This window comes from Papio anubis, chromosome 13 (assembly GCF_008728515.1).
Source record: "Papio anubis isolate 15944 chromosome 13, Panubis1.0, whole genome shotgun sequence".
Taxonomy (NCBI): Eukaryota; Metazoa; Chordata; class Mammalia; order Primates; family Cercopithecidae; genus Papio; species Papio anubis.
Genome location: NC_044988.1, coordinates 15,385,590 through 15,413,164, shown reverse-complemented (window position 1 = coordinate 15,413,164; position 27,575 = coordinate 15,385,590). Strand labels below are relative to the sequence as shown.

Genomic DNA, 27,575 nt, shown 5'->3' with positions numbered 1-27,575 from the left:
CCAAGTAGCTCCTCCACCAATTATGCATTTAATTGTTTAACTAGTTGCATGTATTTCTCTCTTACATTGTCATTCATATTATTTTTAGTGGAATTTGGGGCAGAAAAGCTACTATCATTTTTTCTCTTTGTCATTATTAGTTTGTACAGCCAGTGCAAAGCAATCGGGGAAAACACAGGTTGTTTATCAGGAATGCTGTGTTCTAGTTGTTCTAGTAGCAGAAGGTCTGCCATTAGCTGTATGCCACTAGGCAATTCTCCTGCCCCTTGGGTGCTTGGTTATCTCTTTTGTAAATCGAAGTTAATAGTGTTTGCCCTGCTAGCTCTCTGGGTTGTCATGAGATAATAGATAACAAGGAATTTCACTCTACAAATGTAATGTGACTGAAAAATAAAGGTCATCGTTTTAGAGTTTTAAGGAATGGGACAGGGTTCCTCAAACTCTGCTCTACACTAGAACCACCTGGGGAACTTTAAAAGCACCCCATGCTCAAACACAGTTTATAATCATTAAATCACACTCTGATGTGGAACCTAGGTGTTGGTATTTTTTTTAAAATAGGAAATATGTTTATTATTGATCATCTCAATTCGAAAATATTCTTTCTCAGGGCTGGTCCATCATACTCAGTCTCTTTGCAAATATTAAATACATCAAAATCATGATCAATTTTAACAGTAACACAGAAACTTCTGTACAGTAAGCAACACAGGAATTTCTAACAATGACACAAGAGCTCCAGAACTTGCCAGTAAAACAAAGGTAGCATTTCCAATGACAAGGCGTAGGAGCCCATGGATAAAATTCTAACAGAACACATGCTGGAAACTAGGGTCAGGAAATGGTATCATCCACCCTTGATCTGAGTATGCTCAGTGATGGCACAAAGCATGTCCTGTGAGAGGGACTTGGAGATACGATCGCCTCTATCCAGAAATGTGCCCTTTGGGAATGGGACATATGGTACCTAAGTGCCCCCGAATCAATTGTTTTTCAACTTCCTGTCTACACAATCGTAACCAAGGTTTCAAGGAGAAGGCAGGCGCAGGAAGTATTTAGCTTTGACTTCTTAGCAGATGTAACACGAGCTCTTCATCCTCTGCTGAAGACAGGCCAGTATCCAAAGGCTCAAAAGTGTCCCACTTGGCCTTCTTTCTGTTACGACTTGTTGGTCCCATGTCTTCCACTTCACTGTTTTTCCTCTTCTTCATCCCCTGCTTCTTCTTGGTATCACTAATTTCATTTTCCATATCTTCACTATCTGAATATTCAGAGCTTCTGTACTTATCTGGATCTGGGAGTGTGCTTGGATCAAATCCATCATCATCATCATTCCAATCCAGAAAGGCTTCCTCTTCATCTTTGGCCTTCGCTTGTCTCTTATTGGCTTCTCTTCTGGCTTCCCTTTCTTTCAGTCTTTCCTCCTGATGCTTTGCCTTAATTTTCTTCCTATATTCTTCTTTGTCAAATTTGTCCTCCTCCTGAAGTCTTCCCTTTGCTTTATCTAAGTTGATACCACCTGTGTCATCATCTTCCTCAGCATCCTTGATGGCAGATTTCTGCATTTGTGGCCACTGCTGAACCAACTCTCCTTCATCAGTACCTGTTATCTTCTTATTCACTTTAAAATTCTCTTCATTACTTTTTTTGCTTCTGCAACTTTGGTCACTTTTTTTCTTGATGCTGGATTTAGAAGGTTCTTTCTTCTGTAATGTTTTCTCCTCTTTAAGGTCAAATCCAAACACATTGTGCCACTTCACCTTCAAGAAATCAACATCTTCTTCCTCCTCATCTCTGTCTAGGAACTGCATAGGAACTTCCTAGATCTTCTGTGCCTCACTGGTGTTAGGAAGAGATGGAGCTTGAGATCCTTTTGCCTTTGCCAGTTTCTCTTCCATTTCTTCTTCATCGTCTTCCTCTTCTTCCTGTTCTTCATCACTAGTATTGTTAGCCAGTCTGTGCTCTGCCCCTTTGAGTCTTTTTCCACCTTTCAGAAGGATGGACATTTTCTCATTGGAGAAGACTCTAAATTCTTCCACTTTGTCCTCAGTGAGGGAGGGAGCCATTGACTCAATTACTTCATCAGCTTGGCTCATTACCAATTCTTTGATGGGTTGTTTCTGCACTTTCTGAAGAAATCTTATGCATGGTGCCACAGCAAGACCAAGAGACAGGGCATATTCAGGTATAGATAACTTACATCAAATACTTCTTTATCCTCCATCAGGTATACCAATTGTGTATAGGAGACGAAGCACCTTTGAGCTGTTTCTTTTAAATTGTGATCTTGAGCTAAAAAAGATTCCAATTTTTTCTGGACATCTATAAGATTTTCTGGATTGATTTTGATTTCCTCCACAGGTACTTTCTTCTGAAGAAGCTGCTGCACGATAGCTTTTTTCTGAGGCGAGCAAAATTAATAAAGTTTCACCATCCTCTTTGTACCCAGCAGTTCTACCTGCTCTGTGAATATATGTGTTGGCATCCTCAGGACAATCAAACTGAGGAGTCCAATTCACACCCGGGAAATCCGGCCCCCTGGCTGCACTATCACTAGCAAAGAGTTCTGCAGCTGTATTACGGACAAACTCATTATAGACTTCCATTTTTCTCATTTGCTGCTGTCAGCCGTGGAGGGCAAGGATAGAAATACCAGGACGTAGCTGGCAAAACACTCGGTACAGATATTGGACCTCTTTGCAACTGGAAAAAAATACAATGCTCTTCTTCAGATGGCTTCTCAAAAAGGAATACAGCAACTCATTTTTTGCTGCTGCTCACAAACTATGTAGTTCTGTTCCAAAGTGGCAGGGGTGCTACATTTTGCTTTTTTATGAACCCAGACATACTCAGGGTTTTTCAAACTCAAGCGTGCAAGGTCCTTTACAGATTTAGTTTGTGTTGCTGAGAAAAGTAAAGTCTGACGTTTCTTGGGGAGATTTTCAGTATCAGTAAAGCCCATATCCAAGGTTCTATCTACTTCATCAAGAACTAACATTTGGAGATCGGTAGCGTGAAAAGATACTGTTTCATCCATGTGTTGAAGAAGCCGACCTGGTGTGCACACAAGTATATTTATGTTGTTGATCCTCTCAGCTTCGTGTTTCAGATCCTTTGCACCAATGATGAGACCAGCTGAGAAGCCATGATTCTTTCCCACTTTTTGGAGAACCTCAAAGTTCTGATAGGCCAGTTCTCTCATAGGTGATATTATGAGAACCCCCAGCCCATCTGTTGAGGTCCATTGCAGATGATATAAGGCTTCCTGCACTGGAACAAGGAAAGCCAAAGTCTTGCCAGATCCAGTTTTGGCCGCTCCAAGTACATCTTTACCTTGCAAAGCCAATCCAGTGGTCTGCTTCTGTATCTCAGTTACCAAACGGTACTGAGCTTCTTGCAAACCTTTCAGTGTTTTTTCTGGACAAGGAAAAAGCTGAAAATCTTGTAATTTCATTTACATTTATCTTCTCATAGTTCTGCATGAGGCGGCTGATACCCTCGCACCCAACCTGCCATTTGGGTTTCTTCAGTTGCTTCCTCAACTGCTTCTTTTTTTTCTGCCTGTGGCTGTATTTTTTCTTCCAGCTATTGAAGCTCTGCACTGGGTCAGGTTGGGCTCCCGAACCCGGAGAGCCTGCAGTTTTGCCCATTACGGAGGCAGCGACAGCTCGGGTCACCCCCAGACATGAAGCACCTAAGGCCAGGCTCGTAGAACAAGCATGGGGAAAACACACAGAGGCACATGCGTAGGTGTTGGTATTTTTAAACTACTCATGTGGTGCTAGTGCACAGCCACGTTTGTGAACAGTGCTCCAGCACCTTGCTCTCAGAGTGTGGTCCATGAGGCCGACCATTAACAGGATCACCTGAGAGTTCATTAGGAATGCAAGTTGTCAAGTCCATTCTAAATCTTTGTATTTTAACAAGATCTTCAGGTGATTCATTTGCATCTTAAAATTTTAGAAGCACTGCTTTAGAAGTTACTTCATCTGTTTTATTTTGAAGTTGAAGAAAAATCCAGAGAAGTTACGGAGTTTACTGATGGTCACAGTTCTAGCTAATGAAGCCAGGACTAGAATTCAAAATTCTTGAATTCCAAACCTGTGCTTCTCTCCAACGCTGTGGATGTGAGCCTGTGTTATCCTTCACATAGAAGAAAAAGGTGTGGATAAATTGTCAATAATGTGTAGCTAATGTCTTTTTCAGATGTAGCTAATGGATTTGCTGTAATTCTCATCTCTCTCCAGACCTATCACCTTTGAGAACAATGTTCATGAGATGGAGAAACTTACTGGAAGCTGCACCTAGATAGATTGCTTTGGATATTTCAGGAGACAGTGGAAGAGTTTGCAATTTAATTGTGCTTGTTATTGAGTTTTTTTTTTTTTTTTTTTTTTTTTGGGGTGTGTGTGTGTGTGTGTGTGTGTAGCAGGGTCTCAGTCTCTTGCCCAGGCTGGAGTGCAGTGGCACGATCTCAGCTCACTGCAACCTCTGCCTTCTGGGTTCAGACGACTGTCCTGCCTCAGCCTCCTGAGTAACTGGGATTACAGGTGTGAGCCACTGTGCCTGGCCTGTTATTGACTTATCTTACTAAAATTATCTACTTCCAAAGCATAAATACTAATAAAAATATTTATAAAATAAGACTTTTCTGCTCTTCATTAGCTGATGGACCAGTCTCAAAACTAAAAGACCATGGTATGAGACAAGAATACTAGTCTAAAAAGATGATGGTATGGGAAAAGAATATAATTTTTTCTTTCAGTTATCAACTTCAGGCTTTTGGGAAAGGGGAAAACCTGGGAATTTAGGGATGCAGTTAGTTTTGTAAGAAGCCAACCGAACGTTCCAAAGACAGAGCTTATGCTGGACTCTGTGCTCAAATTGATCTAGCCAGAGTATGAAGGAAGCTGGAGAGAAAATGCAGGCTAGGTTGGTGTTGATCTGTCCAATCAAACACCACATGGGTTTAGCAGATGTATGCCATGCACATCGAGATGTGCTATTTTAAATTTCCTGGGGCAATACTTGTTAGAGAAGAGCAGTATGTTGGACTCATCAGGCTTCTTAGTAATATGTACCTAGCTCTCTCCTCCTCTCTGCACCTGCTGTGCTACTGATTATACTGTAAGTAATGGCAACTTTGCCTTGGGAGGTTATGGATATGCTGCAGATGAGGCATCTCTCCTGTGAAGGTGTGTAAATTTCAAATTGCTAGTTGCAGCTCCTTGCAAGAGGGCCATGGGGAGCAGGAGGGAGAGAACACCAGTGGGACACCCAAAGCCATAATAATTTCTGATGATTAACCTCCAGTTTTTCACATCCCCTATTATGTGTGTTTCCAGGATCACAGACAAAATGATTGCTCTGCTGCATGGAAAATCTGGCACTGTATAACTATCTAATTTTCCACGCATGATATCATAATACCTCTAGTAGCACTATTTGTAGCTAAAACCTCCCTCTCCTCCTCCTCCTCCTTCCTGTTTTTTCCTCTATTTGATGTATTTTCCTTTCTTTCATTAATTGCAAGGGGCTTTAGCCCAGGGTGAGGATAGTGAGTAGTGCAATAGGAGTGGTGGCTTCAGAGCCTCCGGTCTGCATGGTAAAAAAATATATGTGTGTGTTTAGCTGTTTAGGAGAAGATTTCTAAAGACCCAGAGTGATATTATTACAGCTAGAATGTATTTAGAAACTCTAATGAAATGCATGTAAGGACAGAGGCAGGTAATAGAAATGAGTGACTGGATCAAGAGAACTGTGGTGGACTGGGCGGCTCCTAGCCTGTCTTAGAAGGGACATACCGGCCAGCTCCATCCATTGTTGCTATAGAGAGTGACAACCAGTGCTATGAAATCTCATTTTTAAACAGAAGCTAAAAATTCAAGTTTTACATGAAATTTTCTGCTCTCTAAATGTTCATAATTGAGGTTTCTTTTTAACTCCATCAACTATGTAGCCCAAAAACCACATCTGAAGGACTAGATTGGGCCTGTGGGGCAACAGTTTGTAAACTTGATTTAGTCTGATGTCCTCATTTCATGGAAGAAAAGGAATTTGTCCAAGCTCACTCTTGACATTAATGAGGTGCACAGTTGAGAAAAGAATGCAGGTCAGAATGCTTCTCATTCTTTTCACCTCTGAAGATACCTACAGTAGGATTTATGTGCCAGGAAGTGAGCCAGGTTAGGGTTAGGTTACAGATATGGCTCCAGCCCTCAGTGACCTCACAGTCTGGCAGGGGTGACAGACAAGCAAACAACTAACTATAATTCTTTGAGGTATGTGCAACAGAGAAGTAGCTATAAATGCAGAGGCAACATCAGGAGGAACAAGTTCATTTCATCTGTGAAGAGGGTGACATGGTGTGAAGAATCAGGGATGGGCTTACAGAAAAGGTAATGCCTTGGTTGGGTATTGACACTTAAATATTTTGATAATAGTCATGGTGTTTTGTTTGCTTGCTTCTTTTACATTTGTTAAGCAGCTGGGTTGTTACTGTGATTCTAATGAATTTAGGGGGGCAGGAATTGATAATAAATTGTCTCGTATTGACTTAAAGTTCACACATACCAACTTACTTGGACCTCATAACGTTTGGTGAGGGTAAGGAATAGGGCAGGTATTCGTAGATAAGGAAATTGTGACTCGGGAAAACTAAATGCAAGGCCCAATGTCACCTCATTATATACGCAGCAGTAGAACTGGGTGGAAGGGAAGTTTCTCATTTGTAGTTGGTGCTATTTATATTTTGGGTCCTGACTTAGCGTGGCAACACAAATCATCCATCCTGTGCTGTAAACCAATTCCAAGTTCTGGAATCCTCAGGAGTTTTTGCCTCAATTTTCCTGGGAAATTGTTCATTGGAGATAAGCTGAAGATAAAGGTTTGGCAAGACTCTGATTCAGAGTGCAGAAACACTCAGTCTTTCAGCCCGGCCCTATTCCACAAGTTGTAGGCCTGCAGGGCTGTGTTCAGTGGGACACTGGTGAGCGTAGAAGGTTGGGGGATAGGAGGCCTAATTTTCACGGAGTCCCAGTGTAGGCTAGCAGGAACCTTGGGAATGCTATTGTGTCTGGAATTGGTGGGTTCTTGGTGTCGCTGACTTCAAGAATGAAACCGCAAACCCTCGTAGTGAGTGTTACATCTCATAAAGGCGGGGTGGACCCAAAGAGTGAGCAGCAGCAAGATTTATTGTAAAGAGCAAAAGAACAAAGCTTCCCAGTGTGGAAGGGGACTGGAGCAGGTTGCCACTGCTGGCTCAGGCAGCCTGCTTTTATTCCCTTATCTGACCCCACCCACATCCTGCTGATTGGTGCATTTTACAGAGAGCTGATTGGTCTATTTTACAGAGTACTGATTGGTACCTTTACAATCCTTAGGCCTAGACAGAAAAGTTCTCCAAGTCCCCACTAGGTTAGCTAGATACAGAGTACCAATTGGTGTATTTACAAACCTTGAGCTAGACACAGAGTACTGACTGGTGTATTTACAAACCCTGAGCTAGACACAGAGTGCTGATTGGTGTGTTTATAATCCTTGAGCTAGACACAGAGTGCTAGATAGAAAAGTTCTCCTAGTTCTCACTAGGTTAGCTAGATACAGCCTACTGATTGGTGTTTTTACAAACCCTGAGCTAGACATAGAGTACTGATTGGTGTATTTACAATCCCCTAGCTAGACATAAAGGTTCTACAAGTCCCCACTAGACTCAGGAGCCCAGCTGGCTTCACCTAGTGGATCCTGCACCACGGCTGCAGGCAGAGCTGCCCACCAGTCCTGAGCTATGCCTCCACTCCTTAGCCCTTGGGCGGTCAATGGGACCGGGCGCCAAGGAGCAGGGGGCAGTGCTCCACGCTGGAGCCCACTGTGGAGGCAGGTGCTCGGATAGCCCTGCCCCGTGGGGAGGCAGCTGAGGCCCGGCAAGAACTGGAGCACAGCGCCAGGGGACCGGCACTGCTGGGGAACCCTGTGCACCCACTGCAGGTGCTAAGCCCCTCACTGCCCTGGGCCTGCAGTGCTGGCAGCAGCTCAGTGTGCCAGCCTGCCGAGCCGGTGCCCCTACCCGTGCCCCAGCTGGCGCTTGCCGGAACTCGTGCTGGCCCAGGACCACAGTGAGGAGCCCTGGTCCCTGACCTCGCCTCTCACTCCACACCTCCTGGCAAGCAGAGGGAGGTGGCTCCAGTCTCGGCCAGCCCAGAGAGGGGCTCCCACAATGCTGTGGCAGGCTGAAGGGCTCCTCAAGCACCGCCAGAGTGGATGCCGAGGCCGAGGAGGCATGGAGAGCAAGGGCTGTTAGCACATTGTCACCTCTCACTATGGGCATGGGGTTAAGTACATATAAACAATTTCACACTTATAGTGGGTTATTTTAGAAATTCATTGACTGACTGGGCGCAGTGACTCAAGCCTGTAATCCCAGCACTTTGGGAGGCTAAGGTAGGCAGATCACAAGGTCAGGAGATTGATACCATCCTGGCTAACAGGGTGAAACCCTGTCTCTACTAAAAACACAAAAAAATTAGCCCGGCGTGGTGGCGGGTGCCTGTAGTCCCAGCTACTCGGGAGGCTGAGGCAGGAGAATGGCGTGAACCCAGGAGGCGGAGCTTGCAGTGAGCCCAGATGGCGCCACTGCACTCCAGCCTGGGCAACAGAGCAAGACTACATCTCAAAAAAAAAAACAAAAAAAAACACAAAAAAAACCAAGAAATTCATTGACCATGTGACCCAACTTCTTAGGAGAAAATTGAGACAGTAAGAAAGGGGATACTTTTACTGAGTGCTCACTGTGTCTTTGTAACTGCACTAGGTATTTTTATGTTATCCAAGTTAACACTGCCAGAAAGCCTGAAAGATGAACATCATCAACTCTATTTTCCAGAAGAAAAGCTGAGACTCAAAGAAGAGGTTATGTGACTTGCCAAAGGTTAGATGGGTATTAAATGATGGAGCTTGTATAGAGTTAGGTCTGGTAGTCTGACTGAATCCAAAGAACGTGTCATAAGAAACCTAAGAAATGGGACATAATTTTCTGTGTAATGAAGGTGATTTATTTCATATAATAATTTTACTTGGGGTACCTATGCGCACGTGTGCATGTATGTGTTTGTATGTGTATGTTTATGGTGATGGTGAGGTGTCAACAGAAAACAGCATAGGAAAGGCAGAGGAAAGAACCAAATGGGTGAATTTACTTCTAGTCTAATTTACCATGTTGGCTATTCACTTTCAGTTACTCTGCATTAACAGAGATAAAAGAGTCTGGTGGAAAATCTCAAAACTGGATTAATGAAATTATTTGTATTTGGCATTGGGTTGTGAGTGTGTGTAATGGTTTAGAAAATTATAAAACAAATAATGAAACCATTTAGTCAATGTTCATCTTAGGAGGAAGAGAAACGCTGTGCTTTTCATCAACTCTGCTAAATAACATCTCTCTCCTTCCTTCTTTCACATAGCAGTGTCTCTTAGGCAGGCACAAGTTATCCTTACAAAGGGAACTGGTTTCTCTCTCAATTTGCTTGTTTACTTTTTCAGATTTCCTGGAAGAGTTAAGGTAATTAAACAACTTGGTGTAATTGCGGTACTTTTCAGCTTTCTTTCCCAATTTCTGTTAAACTATAGCCTATGGTTGGTTGTAAGGAGGATTACCAATTAATTTACCTAACATAGTTTAATTGAACACCTACCATATGCAAGGCACTGTGCTACCTTCTGGGGAATACAAATATCAAAGTGACAAAGGCAGACATGCAACTTACTGTAATGTAGTTAGATTATAACAAAAACAGGCCCAGATCATATCAGGCAGAGATGCTGGGAAAGATAATTCGATATCCTTAAAAAACAATATTTAAAAAATATTTGTTCTGCATTTATTTAGCAGGAGAGAGGTTATTACCAGCCTGAATTTTTAATTTTCTATTAAAGTGTACCCTCAGCTTTGATGAGCAAGATCTATTTTTTTTTTTTTTTTTGAGGCAGGGCCTTGCTCTGTCACCCAGGCTGGAGTGCAGTGGCACGATCTTGGCTCACTGCAACCTCTGCTTCCCAGGTTCAAGTGATTCTTGTGCCTCAACCTCCCAACTGGGATTATAGATGTGTGCCACCATGCCCAGCTGATTTTCGTATTTTTAAGGTCAATTTATATGTATATATTTTCAGCTATTTATGGAATTGCATGTGGGTACCATGGTACCATTTTATTTCAATGAAAACCCCTCCTATAGATTGTTACTCTGGGCTACCACCCAACTGGCCCAGCCCTTAATTTTGCTCTCTATAGAAGAATGGAGCTCATGGAGACAGGGGAGGGAAACCGAGGAGGGAAAGACTAATTCTGACTGCTACTGAGCCAGGCCTCAAAGAATGATTAAAATTTCTAAAAGCTGAGAAACTGAGGCCCAGGACAAGATAGGTCTGTCAGGAAGAGAGGGCAGTAGAGGCAAATGCAGGGCCAACTAAGCTAAGGTACAAGGGCCACAAACTGAAAGTGAGATATAGGAAGTCACTAGCTGACTGCAGAGGACAGATCTGATGAAGTATTACTGGCAGATTCAAAGGTCTTACTTCTACCATGGGACAGTTCTCATGAAGTGATAAAAGCTGAAATTGGAATGAAGTAGGGGAGAGCCAGGCTGGAGCACTTCTCTTATTGGAGGCTACAGTCACTTGCTTTAAGTTATGCCTGTCCTTAAGCACAAGCATTCTGTGCCAGCTTCTACATTACCCTCACTGTTCTGTGCCTTGCTTTGCTTCAACAACTTTTCTTGAAAGGATGTGCCATTTAGTGGCTCCTTTGCCACTTTTTTCTCAATTGCTGACTTAGGATTTTTTTGTTTATTTGTTTTAAAGACAGGGTCTTGCTCTGTTGCCCAGCTGGAGTGCAGTGGTGCAATCATAGCACATAGCTCATAGGTCATCAGATCCTCCTGCCTCAGCCTCCCGAGTAGCTGGGACTACAGGCATGCGCCACCATACCTGGCTAATTTTTTTAGTTTTTTGTAGAGACAAAAAACTCACTGTGTTGCCTACGCTGGTCTCAAACTCCTGGCCTGAAGCGATCATCCCACCTCTGCCTCCCAAAGTATTGGAATTACAGACATGAGCCACTGTGCCTGGCAGAGGGCTGACTTAGGAAGTGGCATGTCTTGAGATCATCCAAGGACTTTAGGTAGTCTGAGTTTGCTGTTTTTATGAACACAAACAGGACTGACATTAACAGGACTGACCTGGGAAGTTAATAATGGCAAGGAAGATGCCTGAATGCCTGGAGGAAGTAAGTAGATGTAGGTGTCGACTGGTTCTGCTTGAAGCAAAGGCTCTCCATCCGATAGACCCTCTAGAAATACCTGGGAGGCTCAGCTTCTAGTCTCAAAGAAGGCCTGGAGCTTTGAGAATGTGGTCTTGTAGAGAGGATCTGTCAGATCAGTATTCAAGATGGTAGATACCACTTACATAATTGCAATTTCATTTTGGATTCTTGGCCTTCATATTTAGAAACAAATTCATACTTGTAATAGTTCTTGTTAAGCATTAGTGGAACAACATTTTAGCATTATTCCTCTACCACAGGCACAACACAAATACAATAGCTAAGGATATTTATAAAGGAGGGCATTTAGAAAGTGGGATTACATGTAGGCTTCCACTCCAAGTATGTTGGCGTTGAGAACTTTTATTCAGTCATCTAATATTTCTATCATCTTTGATATTTTAAGGACATATTCCTAGCTTAATATTTTTATTTTTAAAAGGGTATTTGACAGAACAATAAATGGTATTTTAAAAAATAAAAAATTCTGCAGGTAAATAAGTTTGGAGAGTGTTGACTTAAGAAACTTAAACAATTTTTTTTAAGTCCAAGACTTTTCAGAGCTTTAAATATGGTAATATGCTTTTAGCAATTATAAGAAGAGTATACATGGTCACCTATTTTGTGGTAAACTGAGACCCACTAGAGACAACATGGGAAGCATTGTTCTAGATCATAATTTACATGTAATCTTTTGAGAAAGTCACTTTATATCTTTTTTATTTATATACAATTGTTTTCAACTTTTATTTTAGATTCAGGGGCTATTTTATTTTATTTATTTATTTTAGATTCACGGGTTTGTTATATGGGCATATTGCATGATGCTGGTTTGGGATACAGATGATGCAGTCATCCAGGTAGTCAGTATAGAACCCAGTAGTTAATCTTTCAACACTTATCCCCTCTGCCTCCCTCCCCTTCTCCAGTAGTCCCCAGTATCTATTGTTCCCATCTTTATGTCCGTGAGTATCCAGTGTTTAGCTCTCACTTATAAGTGAGAACATGCAGTAATTGGTTTTCTGTTTCTGCCTTATTTTACTTAGGATAATGGCCTCCAGCTGCATCCATGTTGCTGCAAAGGACATGATTTCATTCTTTTTTTATGGCTGTGTAGTATTACATGGTGTATACGTACCCATTTTCATCATCCAGTCCACTGTTGATGGGTACCTACATTGATTCCATGTGTTTGCTCTTGTGAATAGTGCTGTGAGGAACATACAAGTGCACGTGTTTTTTTGGTAGAATGATTTCTTTTCTTTTGGAATGAGATTTCTGGGTCGAATGGTAGTTCTGTTTTAAGTTCTTTGAGAAATCTCCAAACTGCTTTCCACAGTGGCTGAACTAATTTACATTCCCACCAACAGTGCATACGTGTTCCCTTTTATCCGCAGCCTCACCAACATCTATTATTTTTTGACTTTTTAATAATAGCCATTCTGACTGGTGTGAGATGGTATCTCATTGTGGTTTTGATTTGCATTTCTCTGCTGATTAATGATGTTGAGTATTTTTTCATATTTTTGTTTTGGCTGCTTTTAAGTCTTCTTTTGAGACGTGTCTGTGTCTTTTGCCCACTTTTTAATGGGGTTATTTGTTTTTTTTGCTTGTTGATTTGTTTAATTTCCTTATAGATTCTGGATATTAGACCTTCATTGAATGCATAGTTTGCAAATATTTTCTCCTATTCTGTAGATAGTCTGTTTACTCTGTTGATAGTTTCTTTTGCTGTACAGAAGCTCTTTAGTTTAATTAGGTCCTACTTGTTATTTTTTGGTTTTGTTACAATTGCTTTTGAGGACTTAGTCATCAATTCTTTCTCAAGACCAATGTCCAGAATAGTGTTTCCTAGGTTTTCTTCTGGGATTCTTATAATTTGAGGTCTTATAAATTTTTAATCCATCTTGAGTCAGTTTTTTAATATGGTGGAAGGTAAGGGTCCAGTTTTATTCTTCTGCATATGGCTAGCCAACTATCCTCACACCGCTTATCAAATAGGGGGCCATTTCCTCATTGCTTGTTACTGTTGACTTTGTCAAAGATCAGATGGCTGTAGGAGTGCAGCTTTATTCCTGGGTTTTCTAGTCTGTTCCATTGGTCTCTGTGTCTGTGATGAGAGTGGGCATCCCCATCTTGTTCTGTTCTTAAGGGAAATGTTTCCACCTTTTTCCAATGCAGTATTGTGTCCGGAATTGGTGGGTTCTTGGTCTCACTGACTTCAAGAATGAAGCCGCGGACCCTCGCGGTGAATGTTACAGTTCTTAAAGATGGTGTGTCCAGAGTTTGTTCCTTCAGATGTTGAGATGTGTCTGGAGCTTCTTCCTTCTGGTGGGTTTGTGGTCTCGCTGTCAGGAGTGAAGCTGCAGACCTTCGTGGTGAGTGTTACAGCTCTTAAAGGCAGCACATCTGGAGTTGTTCATTCTTCCCAGTGGGTTCATGGTCTCGTTGGCTTCAGGAGTCAAGCTGCAGACCTTCGTGGTGAGTGTTACAGCTCATAAAGGCAGCGTGGACCCAAAGAGTGGGCAGCAGCAAGATTTATTACAAAGAGCAAAAGAACAAAGCTTTCACAGTGTGGAAGGGGACCCAGCGGGTTGCCACTGCTGGCTCCAGCTTTTATTCCCTTATCTGACCCCACCCACATCCTGCTGATTGGACATTTTACAGAGAGCTGATTGGTCTATTTTACAGAGAGCTGATTGGTCCGTTTTGACAGTGTGTTGAGCTAGACACAGAGTGCTGATTGGTGTGTTTACAAACCTTGAGCTAGACACAGAGTACTGATTGGTGTATTTAGAAACCCTGAGCTAGACACAGAGTGCTGATTGGTGTATTTACGATCCTCTAGCTAGACATAGAAGTCCTCCAAGTCCCCATCTGGCTCAGGAGACCAGCTGGCTTCACCCAGTGGATCCTGCATCCTGGCTGCAGGCGGAGCTGCCCACCAGTGGGGAGCTGTGCCTGCACTCCTCAGCCCTTGGGCTGTCCATGGGACCAGGCACCATGGAGCAGCGGACAGCGCGCATCAGGGAGGCTCCTGCTGCCCGGGAGCCCACGCAGCAGGGGAGCTCAGACTTGGCGGGCTGCAGGTCCCGAGCTCTGCCCTGCCGGGAGGGAGCTAAACCTGGCGAGAATTTGAGTGCAGCGCTGGCGGTTCTGCGCTGCTGGGGCACCCGGCACAACCTCCGCAGCTGCTGGCCCAGGTGCTAAGCCCCTCACTGCCCTGGGGTGGGGGCGCCTGCCGGGGGCTTTGTGTGCGGGGACCACCGAGCCTGCGCCCGCGCCTGCGCCTAGCGGAACTCGCACTGGCCAACAGCACCGCAGCTCAGCCCCAGTTCCCGCCCCTGCCTCTCCCTCCACCGCAGAGGGAGGCGGCTCTGGCCTCAACCGGCCCAGAGAGAAGCTCCCACAGTGCTGTGGTGGGCTGAAGGGCTCCTCAAGCACCGCCAGAGTGGACGTTGAGGCAGAGGAGGCGCTGAGAGTGAGGGCTGCTAGCACATTGTCACCTCTCAGTATGATGTTGCCTGTGAATTTGTCATAGATAGCTTTTCTTCTTTTAAGTATGTTCTTTTGATGCCAGGTTTTTTGAGGGTTTTTATCATAAAGAGATGTTAGATTTTATGAAAAGCATTTTCTGCATTTATTGAGATGATCTTATGGTTTTTGCTTCTAATTGTGTTTATGTAGTGAATCACGTTTATTGATTTGCATATGTTGAACCATTCTTACATTGCAAGAATAAAACCTACTTGATCATGATGAATTAACTTTTTGATTTGCTGCTGGATTTGGTTTGCTAGTATTTTGTTGAGGATTTTTGCATTTGTGTTCATCGGGGATACTGGCCTGTAGTTTTCTTTTTTCACCATGTGTTTTGCCATATTTTGCATCAGGATGATACTGGCTTCCTAGGATGAGTTAGGGAGGAGTCCCTCTTCCTCGATGTTTTTGAATAGTTTTACTAGCATTGGTACCAGCTCTTCTTTGTATGTCTGGTAGAATTCGACTGTGAATCCATCTTGTCCAGGGTTTTTTGGTTGGTTGGATTTTTATTACTGATTGAATTTAGTAACTTGATATTGGTCTCTTCAGGGTTTCAATATTTTCCTGATTCAATCTGGGGAGATTGCATGTTTCTAGGAATTTATGCATTTCTTCTACATTTTCTAGTTTGTATGCATAGAAGTGTTCATAATAGTCTCTGAGGATCTGTATTTCTGTGGGATTGGTTGTGATGTCACCCTTGCTGTTTCTGATTGTGCTTACTTGGTTCTCTTTTTTTCCTTTGTTAATCTAGCTAGCAGGCTGTTGCTATTGCTTATCCTTTCACAGAACTAACTTTGAGCTTTGTTGGTCCTTTTTGTGGATATTTGGGTCTCAATTTTATGCAGTTCTGCTCTGATTTTAGTTCTTTCTTTTTTTCTCTTAGCTTTGGGGTTACTTTGTTCTTGTTTTTCTAGTTCTTCTAAGTGTGATGTTAGATAGTTAATTTGAGGTCTTTCTTTCTTGATGTTGGCATTTAGCACTATTAACTCCTCTTAATGAGAGGTGAAGCCAGCTGGACTTCCTGGGTTGAGTGGGGACTTGGAGAACTTTTCTGTCTAGCTAAAGGATTGTAAATGCACCAATCAACACTCTGTAAAAATGCACCAATCAGTGCTCTGTGTCTAGCTAAAAGAATGTAAATGCACCCATCAGCACTCTGTAAAAACGCACCAGTCAGCGCTCTGTGTCCAGCTAAAGGATTGTAAATGCACCAGTAAGCACTCTGTAAAATGGACCAATCAGCACTCTGTAAAATGGACCTATCAGCAGGATGTGGGCAAGGACAAATAAGGGCATAAAAGCTGGCCATCCCAGCTGCAGCAGCAACCTGCTCTGGTCTCCTTCCACGCTGTGGAAGCTTTGTTCTTTTGCTCTTCACAATAAATCTTGCTGCTGCTCACTCTTTGGGTCTGTGCCATCTTTAAGAGCTGTAACACTCACTGCGAAGGTCTGCAGCTTCATTCTTGAAGTTAGCGAGACCAAGAACCCACTGGAAGGAACCAGCTCTGGACACATTAACACTGTTTTTGCTCTATCCCAGAGATTTGGTATGTTGTGTCTCTGTTTCCATTTTTATTTAAAAGAATTTTTTGATTTCTGCCTTAATTTTGTTGTTTACCCAAACATCATTCAGGAACAAATTGTTTTATTTCATATAATTGAGTAGTTTTGAGATCGTGATATTGATTTCTATTTTTATTCCACTGTGGTCCAAGAGTATTCTTTGTATGATTTCAGTTTTTTTTTGAATTTACTGATACTTGCTTTATGGCTGAGCATCTGGTCAATCTTAGAATACGTTACATGTACAGATAAGAAGAATGTATATTATGTGGTTGGTTGTTAGAGTATTCTGTAGATATCTGTGGGTCCAGTTGGTCAAGTTTTGAATTTGAGTCTAGAAGTCTTTGTTAATTTTCTGCCTCGATGATCTGTCTGATGGTATCAATGAGTTGTTGAAGTCCCGCACTGTTATTGTGTGGCTGTTTCTTTTTATAGGTCTAGAAGTACTTGTTTCATGAATCTGGTGCTTCAGTGATGGGGTCATGTATATTTAAAATAGTTAAGTCTTCTCATTTAATTGAACCTTTATTGTTATGTAATGCCTTTCTTTGACCTTTTTTTTACCGTTGCTGGTTTAAAGTCTGTTTTATGTAATATAAGAATAGCAACTCCTGTTTCTTTTTGTATTCCATTTGTGTGATAGCTCTTTCTCCATTCTTTTACTTTGAGCCTATAGTGTTGTTACATGTGAGGTGGTTCTCTTGAAGTTAGCAGACGGTTGGGTATTATTTTGTTATCCACCTTGCTACTGTGCTTTTTTTTTTTTTTTTTTTTTTTTTTTGAGATGGTGTCTCACTCTGTCGCCCACGCTGGAGTGCAGTGGCACAATCTCGGCTCACTGCAACCTCTGCCCTCCGAGTTCAAGTGATTCTCCTGCCTCAGCCTCCCAAGTAGCTGGGATTACAGGAGCCTGCCACTACGCCCGGCTAATTTTTTGTATTTTTAGTAGAGATGGGGTTTCACCATCTTGGCCAGACTGGTCTTGAACTCATGAACTAATGATCCACCCACCTTGGCCTCCCAAAGTGCTGGGATTACAGGCGTGAGCCACTGCACCCAGCCCATTGTGTGCTTTTTAAATGGAGTGTTTAGAGTGTTTACGTTCAAGGTTAGTACTGATATATGAGGTTTTGATCCTGTTGTGATGTTGTTAGCGGGTTGCTTTATAGTCTTGTGTAGTTGCTTTTACAGACTTTGGGCTATGTGCTTATGTGTGCTTTCGTGGTAGCAGGTATAATTCTGTTTTAATGTTTAGAATTCCCTCGAAGAATTTCTTGTACGACTAGTCTAGTAGTAATGGATTCTTTCACTGTTTGCTTGTCTGGAAAAGATCTGATTTCTCCTTTGCTTATGAAGCTTAACTTGGCAGGATATGAAATTCTTGGTTGGAATTTCTTTTCTTTAAGGATGCTAAAAATAGGCCCCGATCTCTTCCTGTTGTGAGGTTTCTGCTGAAAAGTCTGCTGTTAGCCTGACGGAGTTCTCTTTGTAATTGATCTGACGCTTTCCTCTAGCTACTAAGATTTTTTCTTTTGTGTCGACTTCGGAGTGTTGATGACTATATGTCTTGAGGATGGTCATTTTGTATAGTAATTAACCTCACAGGGGTTCTCTGAATTTCTTGAATTTGCATGCTTACCTCTCTAGCAAGATTCAGGAGTTTTATGGACTACATCTCAAATATGTTTTCCAGGTTGTTTATTCTGTCTCCTCTCTCAGGAATACCAACGAGTTGTCGCTTTAGTTTCTTTACATAATGGCATATTTCTCAGAGGTTTTGTTCATTTAAAAAATTATTTTTTCTGCCAGGCGCGGTGGCTCACGCCTATAATCCCAGCACTTTGGGAGGCCGAGGCGGGCGGATCACAACGTCAGGAGATCGAGACCACGGTGAAACCCCGTCTCTACTAAAAATACAAAAAAGTAGCCGGGCGCGGTGGCAGGCGCCTGTAGTCCCAGCTAGTTGGGAGTCTGAGGCAGGAGAATGGCGTGAACCCAGGAGGCGGAGCTTGCAGTGAGCCCAGATCGTGCCACTGCACTCCAGCCTGGGCAACAGAGAGAGACTCTGTCTCAAAAAAAAAAAAAATTATTTTTTCTTTATTTTGGCTGACCCAGTTGATCTGAAGCATCAGTCTTTGAGCTCTGTAATCTTTCCTCAGCTTGGTCTAGTCAATTGTTAAGGCTTAAACTGTATTTTGAAATTTCTGTGGTGAATTTTTAATTCCAGAAATTCAGTTTTGTTCTTCCTTAAAATGGCCATGTTATGTTTTAACCCTTGAATCATTTTACTTACTTTTTTGAATTTGGTTTTAACTTTCTCTTGAATCTTATTGAGCTTCCTTGTCATCCAGATTCTAAAGTCAATGTCTGCCCTTTCGGACATTTCAGTCTGGTTAGGATCCAGTGCTGGGGAGCTAATGTGATCTTTTGGAGGTAAGGAAACGTTTTGACTTTTTGAATTGCTAGAGTTCTTGTACTGGTTTCTTTTCATCTTAGGGGGCTGGCATTTCTTTATCTTTTTGAAGTTGCTGTCATTTGGATGGGGCTTTTTGTTTTTCTATTATTTTTTCCCTTGAGGGTTTGACTGTAGTGCATATCATGTATAGTTGATTGGCTTCATTTCTGAGTGCTTTCAGAGGGTTAAGGCTCTGTACAGGTTCCTTAGTTGTGGCTAGTTTCCTGCATTGGGTTTCACAGTCGATGCATGCTGTAGGAATTTATTTTTGTTTGGTGGTGTAATTCAGGCTGTGATCCGGTAGATGTCCCTTAAGAGTAAGAGCTGGCAGGTAGGTTTTTAACCCTGTGCCCTTTGTATTTCCGTGCATTCACAGTAATGCTCTGCGAAGTGGGAAATGGGTGGAGTGGGGATTACCCCTTTACCAAGTTTATTCCCAGGTCTTGGAGAAGCTGCCTCCAATCACTGGTGCTATGCCTGCATTTCCTGAACCCCAAAGTGCTCCTGGTTGACTGCACTCTCCCCTCCCTTAAGGGAGGCCTGAGCTGAAGGTTAGGCCACCAGAAGACTTGCAGCTCTCCAGGACTTTCTGGTCATCTGAGCTTGGCAGAGTCAGAGGATGTTGTGGGGTATGTCTGTGGGTGGTCTGGTGATGCCCACAGGGTGGGCAGGGTGGTGGGGCTAATGGTGTGCAGCTGGTGTGGCACTTACAGCCTGGGGTTTTTGCCCAGAATACAGTTATAGGGACCACTTAGCTCAGGCTCCCCCAGCTGGGACTCCTGGTGTCTGTCCCAGGAGTAGGCCTGACCAGCTAGTTTTGTCCCAAACCTTCTGGGCCCAGATCTCTGGGCTGGTCAAGGCCAGAGGGCTCCCTCAGGTAGCAGCTACACTGCCCAACAGGATATATCCATCTTGTGGAGGGAGGGACACCAAGCTTTGGTGCTGGCACACAAACCCACACCTCACTCTTCTCAGTGTTCTGAGAGTGGGGGCTCCTTCCCTGCTTAGGCTGAGGTCACGCATCTCAGCTGGATACCCATGGGCAGTGTGCCTGAAACCTGGGGTATTCAAACCAACCTTTGACTTTGTCCTCTGGCCCCCTGGGGTTGAGTATCACCTGTGCTGGAGGCACTGAATTGCTCCCAAGCCACCGGCAAAACACTCAGGGTAGTGGAAGCCGTGCTGTGTGCACCCTCTTGTAGGAGTGCCCAGGCAGGACCTTGGGAGGGGCCAGCTGACAAGGGGGCACACAGGTCAGATGTTCTCCAGACCTGTGTAAAGGCAGCCCTGGTTTCTCCTGACCCAGCAATCAGCAGGGGCTACAGTTACTCAAAGCAAGATGGAGAGCCTTGGGGATAGGCACATATAGTTGCATTTTGCCGCAGCTGCATGTTAAACCTTCTGGGCTCCATGGAGGTTCAAGCTCTGCCTCTGCCTATTCTCTAGCAGTTCCCTGTGCCAATTCAAATGTCTTTTCAGGTCATAGGATCTCTTGTAGCTAGGACCCCAGAGGTCTGTGGCAGGAGTGTTGCATCCTGGAGCTCTTTCACTCTTCCCTTCTTTAGTACCTATTAGGGATCAAGAGCTGGTCCTGGTGCTTAGTGATGTCATGCAGGCTTCCTAGCTTCCTCCCTCTTTGATCTCACTGTCTACATCACCTTCCTATTGACTTTCAGCATTTTGTCTCAAAAGATCTGTTTGAAGTATGATGGTTTACTCAACATTTTGGTTTCTCTCAGTGGGAGAGGTGTTTCCTGGCTGTGTCTAGTCAGTCATCTTTACCTCTAAGCTGTAGTTTTGTAATGTGCAAATTGACCATGAGAGCACTTGGGATAATTTGAAGTCAAGTGAGATCTTGCGAACTGTTTAAAGTACTGGAACAATTTAAGGTGCTGGGAAAATGTTAGTTATTATTAGTCTACAAAATTTATATCTAAAAGATATTTTGTGATTATTATTCAATACAATAATTTTTATGTTAAGGAAAACAATACAAAATCAATTACAAGCTTATTTAACATTGAGTAATGCTAATACCCTCAGGTGAGGCTAGAAATAATTTACAGGTATATCATAGCCGGCTTTACCAATAGAATTTCAGTAAACTAGAAGTACTAAGAAGATCAGGTATTAATTATCACACAATGAAACTTGGCTCATGAACTTAGAGATTCCACAAGATTCATCAATGTAAATTTAGGGAATATAGAGTAATTATATGAAAAAGAGAGAAACAAGAGAGACCTCCTCATCTTCCCGATTATTTGTGTGAAATGTATAAGTTATTTTAGATTGGGGATTGGGTCTTATATCATCTTATAGTTGTCTTTCAGCACCTGGAACAGTGCTGGATGTAAATTGTATTCATACAAATTCACAGAGAGATTTGTTCCTGTATCTGCATTTCTGGAAAAATGTGGTTTAAATTAGATTACTGTTAAGTGGGTTCAAACCTAGTTGACAATACGATTTGTGATGCTTCAGTGTCAATATAAGAATATTTATTATTTGAATGAAACTCCACAGCAGTCAGTCTTTGGGCAACTCAGTGGGGACCCATTAAGACAAATTATCTTAAAGCGGGAAAAAGAATCTCAGTATCAATCAAATAAATTCTTCGTGTTTTTGTTTAAGTATATAAGAAAAAAGGAGCTAAGAATCAAACATCACATACTGAGGGTTACCAAATTAAGATACTTTAAGATACAATTGATGGAATAAGCAGGTCTTTGCCTAGAAAGGTGAACTTCTGAGGTCTTTGGATATACTGTTTTCCAAGAACATATACAATTTTTTTATGAGCTGCATTCTTTTGTGTAGGCCTTGTTATATTAGACTAGGTTGTGTTTATATTTTAGTTATCTTTCTTTGTAAAGCTAATATGTCCCCACAACCATTAAATTTATGTCATTGGCCTCATTGGCACCATGGTGCTATGTGTAAAATTAAATAATACAGTGTATGAAATCAATTAGGTTCTTATTGAGCTATTTTCTGCATTTGGGGATACTATAATTAAATAAGATGATTAGGAAAAGGATAATGTCCAGAGCTACATTGTCCAATACAGTAGCCACTAGCCATATGTTTATATTTAAATTTGAATGTAAATTAATTAAAGTTAAATTTATTTTAAATTTAATTTATTAAATTAAATTTAAATTCAAAATTCAATTCCTCAGTCTCACTGGCCATAATTTAAGTGCTCAGTATTCACATGTGGCTAGCTGCTATCCTATTGGACAACACAGAAACAATATTTTCATCACTTCAGAAGGTTCCATTGGACCGTGCTGTTTTCGAGAATAGCAAAGTAAATGTTGAGATATAACTGTCAGATTTGAGTTTTTTAGCCTCAAGAAGAGGAGCTTGGAATAGAGGCTAAGTTAATAGTCATTGACTACATGAGAAACTTTGGTAATCATCCTGCAGTTTAAGAAAGGAAGAATAATAAATTAGGACCAGGTAAAATTGTGGCAGGAAGGATTCAGATAGACTTTTTAAATTTTATTTTATTTTTAATTTTTTTGTGACAGAGTCTCGCTCTGTCACCCAGGCTGGAGTGCAGTGGTGCCATCTCGGCTCACTGCAAGCTCCGCCTCCCGGGTTCACGCCATTCTCCTGCCTCAGCCTCCCGAGTAGCTGGGACTACAAGTGCCCCCACCTCGCCTGGCTAATTGTTTGTATTTTTAATAGAGATGGGGTTTCACTATGTTAGCTAGGATGGTCTTGATCTCCAGACGTCGTGATCCGCCCACCTCGGCCTCCCAAAGTTCTGGGATTACAGGCGTGAGCCACCGCGCCCTGCCTCGATAGACTTTTTTAAAATTACTTTCCAACTTTTATTTTAGGTTCAAAGAATATATGCGCAGGTTTGTTACATGGGTAAACTACGTGTTGGGGGCAGGGTTGGTGTACAGATAATTTTGTGACCCAGATAATCAACATAACTCGATAGGTAGTTTTTCAGTTCTCACCCTCCACCCCCTCTCCACCCTCAAGTAGGCCCTGGTGTCTGTTGTTCCCTTCTTTGTGCCATGTGTACTCCATGTTTTGCTCTCACCTGTAAGTGACAACAGGCAGCATTTGATTTTCTGTTCCTGCATTAATTCACTTAGGATAATGGCCTTCAGCTTCTAGATAGACTTTTTGAAGTCCTTCTCACATGAAAAATTAAACCTTTGGAATAAACTAAATATAGAGAATGTGCAAATGTTTCCTGAATCATTGATAAAAATGTATAGAACAGTGATTTCTAATATTTTAATGCCCTAGATGTTTACATGGATGGATCTTACTCTTCTGTAAAAAATTAACTTTAAAGAAATTCACATATCATTTGTCCCATGCCTCCAACCTTGATTATGGTATTGCTTTTTAGTGTCTGTTTCTTGAGAAACCACTGAGGAAGAAAAACTGCTAGGAAATCAGTAACATTTTAAAGTCAGTATCTAAGTATAGTTAAAAAGTATTTTGTGTTTGTGTAAGACAGACTGTTTTTTAGCCCTAGCCAATATTTGCTGCTCTTGTGGATTCTTGAACCGGTTTTAGTAACTGAGCCCCACCACCTAGAGGAGGGTTGTTCTTGTCTGGGAGCTGCTGGTCTACACATTCACCTCTCGGAGGGAGTTAAAGTGAGTTGGACTGGAGGCTACAGGCAGAGGTAAATGACTTTTAACATTCCTTCTGGACCTCCACTTCATGATTAAGTACTTCTGCTCATACGTTTAAGTTTTGCTACTTTTTTTCTGGCCTGTATCCAGATTTTTACCAATCTGATCTGAAATGAAATTTTTCATTTGATTTTAAATCAGGCCATTGTAGGCTTTTGAAAGCTCAATGATAGCTTCTCATGTCGTAGCTTTAGTGCCCTGAAAGATCATTTTATTAAATGTAAATCCAGATGATCTCCTTTATCTAAGATGTCCATTGGTATAAGCGATGTGCACACATTCTACACCTGGCAGGACCTTCAGTTATGCATGAAAATCTTGAGTTCCCTTCTTAGTCATGCAACCTTGAATTCCTTGAGAATGTGATTTTTTCATTTTTTATTTTCTTTAAATCTACATTAATAACATAGGGCTGTGAACATCTCATTGAAAAGGATTAGCCCTTGAGAGAAAAGGGATTTGGATTCTTGACTTGTGCTTATAAGCCCAGGATGGAGAGTTCAGGACCATTGGTTATGGTCATGGGAAACTTGGCCATCCTGTGTGTAATCCCATGTGGACAATAAAATCTGTTTGGGAAGCAATTATGAGGGTTAATTTTCTTTTAATCTGCTTTATTCTGGGGACTGGACTCTGGTGTCAGGCAAATAGACTCAACAGTCCAGCCGAGGCAGCCTGCATCGTGGTTCACTGAAAGTCTAAATCCCTTCAGTCTCTTTAAGAACAATGTTTCTTTCAGAAGTGCCAGAGGCACTGTGTGTAGAAATCAACATTCAGGGCATTTTAGCTATAGGAAAAGCTCAGTCTATAACTGGAGATGAAATATTTCTCTTCCCATGACTCTGGCTTAGCCTAGGAAAAAGAGGTTTTTTTTTGTTTTGTTTTTTGTTTTTTAACCTAAGTGGTCTACAAAGACATTCAGCTGACAAAGGTAAATCATTCTTAAGTTTTTAATGTTCACAAATTCTTACAAATGGGCATTTATTATCTACTTTTTGCCAGGCACTGGAGATATGATTCTCTTTAATGAGGAAGCCAAACAAGTCAACATGCAGGTGTATATGGTGCAGGAAGTTTGGGGTTAGAGTGATGGAGATTTCCATGGTAGCACAGAGGAGAGAAATCTAACTCAGTCTATGACAGTGAATGGGGGAGCGAGGATTAGGGTCTTCCAGGTCTTCCTGGAAGATGAAATATCTAAGCTGAATCTTGAATTATTATTGTTTTTTTAAGGTAAGGAGTTGCAGTTGGGGGAAGCTGAAGTCATAAGGAGGATACAGTACGATGCATGCAGAATGCTAAAAAGCCTTCATTTCTAGTAGAGCATAAATAGCACACTGTTGAGTATCAGGAGAATTAGAAGCAAAGAAGCAAATGTTCCCCAAACGTCACGTGATCATCTCTTTCCTTTTAGCACAATATCCCAAAGGAAAATACCTGAAGTGAAATACATACATATGCACACATGCACACATTTTTTCAAATATAAGGAAAGTGGGTGCTCTGAAAACAATAAAGGCAGTGTTTGAATGAGGCTTACTTGAGGTCAAAATTAAAGCCATCAGCCAATAAACCAGAACTCCAATCTTGTCAGAGTCAAAGAACAAAGAAAAAGTTTAAGTTCTGACCAATTCTTGAAAACCTGGAAAATTTTCCCCAATAGCTCCTCAAATGGCCTAATGGCAAGTATTTCTGGACTTTTTGATTACAGTCATGTGCTGCATAATGATATTTTTGTCAACAACCTACTGCATGTACAATGGTGGTCCCATAAGATTATAATGGAGTTGGAAAAATTTTATTGCCTAGTGATGTTGTAAGGCATTGAAATATCATAGCAAAACACATTACTTATGTGTTTGTGGTGATGGTGGTGTAAACAAATCTGCTACACTGCCAGTTATATAAGAGATTAGCACCTACAGTTATGTACGGTACATAATACTTGACCATGATAATAAACGACTATGTTACTGGTTTATGTATTTACTAGGCCATGCTTTTGTTTAGAGTGTACTTCTTCTACTTATTAAAAAAAGTTAACTTGTAAAATAGCCTCAGGCAGGTCCTTCAGGAACTATTCCATAAGACGGCATTGTTATTATAGGATATGACAGCTCTATGCATATTATATCCCCTGAAAACCTTCCAGTGGGACAAGGTGTGGAGGTGGAACACAGTGACATTGATGATCCTGACCCAGTTTGGGCCTAGGCTAGTGTTTGTGTGTCTTTGTTTTTATCAAAAAAGTTTAAAAAGTTAAAAAAAATTAAACATTTTAAAAGGAGAAAAAAGTTTATAGAATGAAGATATAAAGAAAATATTTTTGTACAGCTGTACAATGTTTGTGTTTTAAGCTAAGTGTTATTACAAAAGAGTCAAAAAGTTAAAATAATTAAAAAGTTACAAAGCAAAAGAGTTACAGTCAACTAAGATTAATTTATTATTGAAGAAAGAAAAATATTTCTTTATAAATTTATAGTGTAGCCTAAGTGTATAGTGTTTATACAGTCCCAAGTAATGTACGGTAACATTTACTAGATTTCGTATTTACTCACCTAGACCTTCACATTTATTCACTTGTTGACACACCCAGAGCAACTTCTAGTCCTGCAAGCTTGGTTCATGGCAAGTGCTCTGTATAAGTGTAGCATTTCTAATTTTTTTTTTTTTACTGTATCTTTACTGTACCTTTTCTATGTTTAGGTAAGTTTAGATACACAAATATTTATCACTGGGTTACAGTTGCCTGTAGTATCCAGTGTAGTAACATGCTGTACAGGTTTGTAGCCTAGGAATAATAGGCTGTACTATACAACTCAGGTGTGTTGTAGGCTATAGCCTCTATGTTTATGTAAGTATACTCTATGGTGTTCGTAAGAGGACAATATTGTATCATAACACATTGTCCAGAATGTACCCTCATTGCTAAATGACACATGACTATACTTTTTTATTATCCTGATACAGAAACAAGTGTGCAAGCAGCAGAAAGAACAGTTGTCCCCTCATTTCAAAGGGGATAAGCTTTGTTGTTTTGATGATGAGCCTCTTTAGCAGACAGCTAACCACATGCATGCTCAGCTTCATTTATAGCTTGCTGGGCTCAATCTCCAACATAATATTGGCCTGAAATACTGCCAAAAAGAAAAAAAGGGAGGTATTCTCTATGTAAATAAAATTCCATCCTTTTACTTAAAGGATTTGGGCATTTTAGTCCTTCATTAACAAACTCTTTGAAGTGTGGGTCCCAGCACATCTGTAAAGGGTTGTAGGCTTTTGTAAGACTATTTTTGGATTTTGAACAAATTTAACAATTTCTACAGCATGAGTGTCTCATTGTTTCTTAAAATCGTAGGATTAGAAAAACATACCACTTTAATTTTCCTCTGTTCTAGTGTGAGACTGAGATTTTCATATTGGTCAGAAAAGAACATTTCCCAAAAGCAATAGATTTTTACAAAGCCATGGATAATTTTTATTTTCTTTTTCAGCACAGCGTGAGGAGAATTGGAAAACTCTTATGAGAACTGATAAAGAATACAGAACATGTTCTTTGTTTCTTGGCAAAAGAAACTTCTATCCTAAGTTTTGTGGTTGAGGGAAGCATAAATCAATCCCCTAAAGAGCCGAAATCTTAGTTGGATTCAAGTGGGAAACCACTTTCCTGGCTATGCTTGAGTGGCATCCTTTGGCTGGTTTGGGTAACACACAATTTCCCCACATTGGAAGGCTTAGGAGTTCCTCTTAAGTGGGTTGAATATGCTATGCCTTTTCATTCAAAGAAACTCAATCCACATATTTTACAGAAGTAGGAGGTTGTCTTTTGAGGCTGCTTGGGAAAGAATGTCTTGTGGCAAATATCAAGCCACCTGAACAAACATGAACACAGCATGGGTCTCCCTAAGAGGGCTTTCTCAGGATGGAAGGCAGAGTAGTCACTCTGTCTTCATCTCTAGAAAAGCTGAGTGGAGTTTGCTTTCTTAAGAGTGATATGAGACCATCTGGGCCTATCTGGCATCCT

The 27,575-nt window shown here is 41.5% G+C and overlaps 1 long non-coding RNA gene and 1 pseudogene across 2 annotated transcripts in view; one reads left to right on the top strand and one right to left on the bottom strand.

The window, feature by feature from the left end:
• Nucleotides 1–27,575, top strand: part of LOC103878459 — a 291,089-nt gene that overhangs the window by 93,030 nt on the left and 170,484 nt on the right. The window lies entirely within an intron of this gene.
• On the bottom strand, nucleotides 551–4,357 carry LOC101004287 (annotated as a pseudogene). The gene has a single exon (XR_002517669.2). The product of XR_002517669.2 is annotated as a probable ATP-dependent RNA helicase DDX10 pseudogene (transcript).